The sequence below is a fragment of the Salvelinus alpinus genome, chromosome 3, assembly GCF_045679555.1.
Source record: "Salvelinus alpinus chromosome 3, SLU_Salpinus.1, whole genome shotgun sequence".
Taxonomy (NCBI): domain Eukaryota; kingdom Metazoa; phylum Chordata; class Actinopteri; order Salmoniformes; family Salmonidae; genus Salvelinus; species Salvelinus alpinus.
Genome location: NC_092088.1, coordinates 2,711,157 through 2,718,460, shown reverse-complemented (window position 1 = coordinate 2,718,460; position 7,304 = coordinate 2,711,157).

Here is a 7,304-nt window from a genome sequence, read left to right as displayed (position 1 = left end):
CCTCAAAACCATAGAGCAAGTGTAACAACGCCAGTCCAGGACCCTCATCCGGCTTCTTCACCTGTGGGATCATCTGAGACCAGCCACCTGGACAGCTGATGAAACTGAGGAGTCTTTCTGTCTACAATAAAAACCTTTTGTAGAGAAACTCATTCTGATTGGCTGGGCCTGGCTCCCCAGTGGGTGGGGCTATGCCCTCACAGGCCAATCCATGGCTGCGCCCCTGCCCAGTCATGTGAAATCCATAGATTATGGCATAATAACTACTACTACTACTACTACTAGTACTACTACTAGTACTGCTACTAGTACACTACTACTGCTACTACTAGTACTGCTACTAGTACTGCTACTGCTACTGCTACTAGTACTACTACTGCTACTGCTACTAGTACTGCTACTGCTACTGCTACTAGTACTGCTACTACTACTACTACTAGTACTGCTACTGCTACTACTACTACTATTCTTTAAACAAGAATAATGTACATTTTCCAGAGAAGAAGTCAAGGCACATAATCTAAAGTTTCTTAAATATGCAAATGTATATTTATATACTGATCACATGGTTTGTTGATAATTCAAAACAAATGAATGTTCCAGACATCGACCTCCAGGCCAGAGCAGGAGGCGCCAGGGGTGCATCCCAAATGGCATCATGTGTCCTTTATAGTGTACTACTGTTGACCAGGACTCTGTTAGTAGTGTACCATATAGGGAAGGACTCTGTTAGTAGTGTACTACTGTTGACCAGTACTCTGTTAGTAGTGTACCATATAGGGAAGGACTCTGTTAGTAGTGTACCATATAGGGAAGGACTCTGTTAGTAGTGTACCATATAGGGAAGGACTCTGTTAGTAGTGTACCATATAGGGAAGGACTCTGTTAGTAGTGTACCATATATTTTTTTCATATTGCCCTTTTTTTTTATCAAAATACATCATTCATACAATGTTGCACCTGCTAACGATGCCTTAGGAACCATGTTACACCTGATAACGATGCCTTAGGAACCATGTTACACCAGCTAACGACACCTTAGGAACCATGTTGCACCTGCTAACGACGCCTTAGGAACCATGTTACACCTGTTATCGATGCCTTAGGAACCATGTTACACCTGCTAACGATGCCTTAGGAACCATGTTACACCTGCTAACGATGCCTTAGGAACCATGTTACACCTGCTAACGATGCCTTAGGAACCATGTTACACCTGCTAACGATGCCTTAGGAACCATGTTACACCTGCTAACAATGCCTTAGGAACCATGTTGCACCTGCTAACGATGCCTTAGGAACCATGTTACACCTGCTAACGACGCCTTAGGAACCATTATGCACCTGCTAACGATGCCTTAGGAACCATGTTGCACCTGTTATCGATGCCTTAGGAACCATGTTACACCTGCTAACGATTCCGTAGGAACCATGTTACACCTGTTAACGATGCTTTAGGAACCATGTTACACCTGTTAACGATGCCTTAGGAACCATGTTACACATGTTAACGACGCCTTAGGAACCATTATGCACCTGCTAACGACGCCTTAGGAACCATTATGCACCTGCTAACGATGCCTTAGGAACCATGTTACACCTGCTAACGACGCCTTAGGAACCATGTTACACCTGCTAACGATGCCTTAGGAACCATGTTACACCTGTTAACGATGCCTTAGGAACCATGTTGCACCTGCTAACGATGCCTTAGGAACCATGTTACACCTGCTAACGACGCATTAGGAACCATGTTGCACCTGCTAACGATGCCGTAGGAACCATGTTACACCTGCTAACGACGCCGTAGGAACCATGTTACACCTGCTAACGACGCCTTAGGAACCATGTTACACCTGCTAACGACGCATTAGGAACCATGTTACACCTGCTAACGATGCCTTAGGAACCATGTTACACCTGCTAACGATGCCTTAGGAACCATGTTACACCTGCTAACGACGCCTTAGGAACCATGTTACACCTGCCAACGATGCCTTAGGAACCATGTTACACCTGCCAACGATGCCTTAGGAACCATGTTACACCTGTTAACGATGCCTTAGGAACCATGTTACACCTGCTAACGATGCCTTAGGAACCATGTTACACCTGTTAACGATGCCTTAGGAACCATGTTGCACCTGCTAACGACGCCTTAGGAACCATGTTACACCTGCTAACGATGCCTTAGGAACCATGTTACACCTGCTAACGATGCCTTAGGAACCATGTTACACCTGCTAACGACGCCTTAGGAACCATGTTACACCTGCTAACGATGCCTTAGGAACCATGTTACACCTGCTAACGACGCCTTAGGAACCATGTTACACCTGCTAACGACGCCTTAGGAACCATGTTACACCTGCTAACGACGCCTTAGGAACCATGTTACACCTGCTAACGATGCCTTAGGAACCATGTTACACCTGCTAACGATGCCTTAGGAACCATGTTACACCTGCTAACGACGCCTTAGGAACCATGTTACACCTGTTAACGACGCCGTAGGAACCATGTTGTACACACGAGGTTCCACTTCAGGAGCAGCCACGTCAAGGAAGAGCATGGAACAATACTGATCAGTAGAGAATGGGACAATGTGTACTATGGAGTGTACATATTTATCTCTATGGAGTGTGTACAGTCGTGGCCAAAAGTTTTGAGAATGACACAAATATTAATTTCCACCAAGTTTGCTGCTTCAGTGTCTTTAGATATTTTTGTCAGATGTTACTATGGAATACTGAAGTATAATTACAAGCATTTCATAAGTGTCAAAGGCTTTTATTGACAATTACATGAAGATGATGCAAAGAGTCAATATTTGCAGTGTTGACCATTCTTTTTCAGGACCTCTGCAATCCACCCGGGCATGCTGTCAATTAACTTCTGAGCCACATCCTGACTGATGGCAGCCCATTCTTGCATAATCAATGCTTGGAGTTTGTCAGAATTTGTGGGTTTTTGTTTGTCCACCCGCCTCTTGAGGATTGACCACAAGTTCTCAATGGGATTAAGGTCTGGGGAGTTTCCTGGCCATGGACCCAAAATATTGATGTTTTGTTCCCCGAGCCGCTTAGTTATCACTCTGCCTTATGGCAAGGTGCTCCATCATGCTGGAAAAGGCAGTGTTCGTCACCAAACTGTTCCTGGATGGTTGGGAGAAGTTGCTCTCGGAGGATGTGTTGGTACCATTCTTTATTCATGGCTGTGTTCTTAGGCAAAATTGTGAGTGAGCCCACTCCCTTGGCTGAGAAGCAACCCCACACATGGTCTCAGGATGCTTTACTGTTGGCATAACACAGGACTGATGGTAGCGCTCACCTTGTCTTCTCCGGACAAGCTTTTTTCCGGATGCCCCAAACAATCGGAAAGGTTATTCAAAGAAAATGACTTTACCCTAGTCCTCAGCAGTCCAATCCCTGTACCTTTTGCAGAATATCAGTCTGTCCCTGATGTTTTTCCTGGAGATAAGTGGCTTCTTTGCTGCCCTTCTTGACACCAGGCCATCCTCCAAAAGTCTTCGCCTCACTGTGCGTACAGATGCACTCACACCTGCCTGCTGCAGGTGCAATCTTTAGGTGCAATCTTACTGGCAGCAATATCCTTGCCTGTGAAGCCCTTTTTGTGCAAAGCAATGATGACAGCACGTGTTTCCTTGCAGGTAACCATGGCTGACAGAGGAAGAACAATGAGTCCAAGTACCACCCTCCTTTTGAAGCTTCAAGTCTGTTATTCGAGTGATCTCCAGCCTTGTCCTCGTCAACACTCACACCTGTGCTAACGAGAGAATCACTGACATGTCAGCTGGCCCTTTTGTGGCAGGGCTGAAATGCAGTGGAAATATTTGGGGGGGATTCAGTTCATTTGCATGGCAAAGAGGGACTTTGCAAATTAATTGCAGTTCATCTGATCACTCTTCATAACATTCTGGAGTATATGCAAATTGCCATCATACAAACTGAGGCAGCAGACTTGGTGAAAATTAATATCTGCGTCATTCTCAAAACTTTTGGCCATGACTGTAGGCCTCCAGGCCAACTTAGCTGAGTTACTTGGGGTCCTGGGCAGTTTTTTTCCAGGTTAAAGCAAAGGGAGCACTTGTAAGAGCTAGGTTCTCCATGCTCAAGGAGATGGATGCTCCCAGCTCCTCCTTCTTTGGTTTGGAAAGACAGAGCGGTGAAGCCAAGGGTATGCATTGTTTACGGATGTCTGATGGGCGGGTGACCTCTGTGGTGGGGGAGATGCGGTAGTGAACTGTGGAGTTTTATACTGAGGGCAGAACTGTGTGATCCTATGTATGCCCAGGTTTGGTTTGCAGAACTCCCTAAGCTCTCTCTGGCACAGCGGGATGAAATGGACATTCCTCTGTTGTCCCATGAAATGGCAGAGGCCTTAACCCAGATGTTCCCCGGCCGTGCACCGGGGGTCGATGGACTCCCAGTGGAGAATTATAAAAAAATTCTGGGGAATAACTGGACAGAACTTATTTTGCGTGTTGCGTTTGTGCGTCGGGGTAGGAGGTTCTCACTCTCCAGCCCTAGAAACAGGACATGTGTGAACTTAAGAACTGGAGGCCTGTGGCATTGCTCTGTGCGGACTACAATATATTTGCCAAGGTCCTCGCTAATAGACAAGTCCTATCTGGACTCTATAGTACACAAGGACCAGATGTATTGTGTACCGGGACGCTCAATCAGGAACAACCTGTTTTTAAATCAGGGACATGACGACGTAAGATGGCATTTCACTACACCCGCAAAAACATCTGCTAAATATGTGTATGTGACCAATACAATTTGATTTGATTGTCGAAACTTTCTAATGTTAACTCTGGACTGGTCTTTTTAGTCCAAGAGTTGGCTTTTGATAGAGTGGACCATGAGTATCTGTTTAATGTGATGTTTGGTTTGGAGAAAGGTTGTTGACCTGTGTGAAGATGTTGTATGGTGGGGCGTCATGTATGGTCAAGGTGGGAGGGGGGCTCAGTAGGCCAGCCTAGGTGAGACAGGGAATTAGACAAGGATGGCCTCTATCGGGGCAGTTATATACACTTGCCATTGAGCCTTTTATGGGCCTGCTAGCAGGAGACTGCAGGGAGTGTGCTGGACAGGCATGGGTGTGGTGACAGCCATAGCAGTGTCGGCGGATGACGTTTCTGTGATGGTGAGGGATGGTCAGGATATGCAGGCACTAGAGACGAGTCTGAAGGTGTACGAGCGAGTTTCGTCAGCTAAGGTAAACTGGGGCAAGAGTGAAGCTCTGCTATGTGGGGCATGGAGGGATAGGGCACCTCCTCTGCTTCCAGGGGGTTTGCAGTGGGGTTGTGAAGGGCTTAAAGTGTTGGGGGTGTACCTAAGCTCTGAGAGGTGGGTCAGGAAGAACTAGGAGGGGCTGTCACAGGCAGTGGTGTCAAGACTGGCCAGGTGGAGATGGCTCCTGTCCCAAGTGTCATATAGAGGGAGGGTGATGATAATCAACAACCTGGTGGCATCTTCCCTGTGGCACTAACTTGCTTAGTGCTCGCAGACCTGCAACGCAAGCTGGTAGACTTTGTCTGGTCGGGCCATCACTGGCTGAGGGCGGCAGTGTTGTACATGACCGTCCACGAAGGAGGACAGGGCCTGGTGGAACTGGAGAGCAGGATGGCTGCTGTCCGACTAAAGGCGGTGCAGAAACTGCTGTACCATACTGATGTTGGCTGGAGGGAACCAGCATGCGCGCTGCTGAGGAGAGCTGGCGGATTAGGGTTGGACCGGCAGCTGTTCCTCATGAGGCTGTAGAGGCTGAGTACAGCAGGTCTCTCAGATTTTTACTCTGCAGTGCTGAGGGCCTGGCAGCTGCTAAGGCCCACACGAGAAGGGGGTGTGGAGCCTGGGCTGTGGGAGGAGCCGATCTTCCACAACCCAAACCATCCTTTTGAGATTGGTTCAGTACTAAGGCTGGGTGACCTGCGACTGCTGGGAGAGGAAGGGTGGAAAACCACGGAAGTCCTGGCACAACAAACAGGAATAACGTCTCTAAGGCTGCTGGAGAGATTCCTGAAGGAGGTCCAGGAGGCACTGTCTGAGCCGGTAAGGGGGGTGTTTGAGTGGCCAAAGGGACAGGGGCCACCAATGTTTCCGCCACTGCAGGCGACGGCAGAGACTGGAGACTGGCAAGGGGGTCTGGAGGACTTGTTAGATTTTAACACTCCGAGCCTGGGGGAGTTTGAGGGGGTGGGAGGTAAAGCCCTCTACAACCTCTGCGTTAAGGTTAGGAACATTAGAAGCCTAACAGGAGTGAAGGCACATCAGTGGCAGGGGGTATGTGGGGCGGAGAGTATGGTGGGTTTTAGATGGAGGGCGCTCTACAAACCCCCAGCACCAAAAGGGTCAGGGGATCTCCAGTGGAGGGTTCTACATGGAGCCCTGGCCACTAACAGCTGGTTGGCACGGGTGGAACCGGGAATCGGGCAGGGGTGTCCTTACTGTGTTATGAGTGAAACTGTGCATCGTGTTTTCTGTTTGCTCAGGCAAAGTTGGCTATTTGGCTAACAAGGAGGAACAGGGTCAAAGGTCGGGGGATAACAGATCCTTTACTATTATTTAATGGGATGGTCTCTGTGCGCCTTAGGGTGGAATTTGAGTTCTATAAAATGATAAACAGTGTGGAGATGTTTCAGGAGATATGGTGTGTTGGGGGGCTGTCTGTATAACTGGGGAAGATGTTTCAGGGGATATGGTGTGTTGGGGGGCCGTCTGTATAGCTGGGGAAGATGTTTCAGGAGATGGTGTGTTGGGGGGCTGTCTGTATAGCTGGGGAAGATGTTTCAGGAGATATGGTGTGTTGGGGGGGCTGTCTGTATAACTGGGGAAGATGTTTCAGGGGATATGGTGTGTTGAGGGGCTGTCTGTACAGCTGGGGAAGATGTTTCAGGAGATATGGTGTGTTGGGGGGGCTGTCTGTATAGCTGGGGAAGATGTTTCAGGAGATATGGTGTGTTGGGGGGGGGGGGGGGGCTGTCTGTATAGCAGGGGAAGATGTTTCAGGAGATATGGTGTGTTGGGGGGCTGTCTGTATAGCTGGGGAAGATGTTTCAGGAGATATGGTGTGTTGGGGGGGCTGTCTGTATAGCTGGGGAAGATGTTTCAGGAGATATGGTGTGTTGGGGGGCTGTCTGTATAGCTGGGGAAGATGTTTCAGGAGATATGGTGTGTTGGGGGGCCGTCTGTACAGCTGGGGAAGATGTTTCAGGAGATATGGTGTGTTGGGGGGCTGTCTGTATAGCTGGGGAAGATGTTTCAGGAGATATGGTG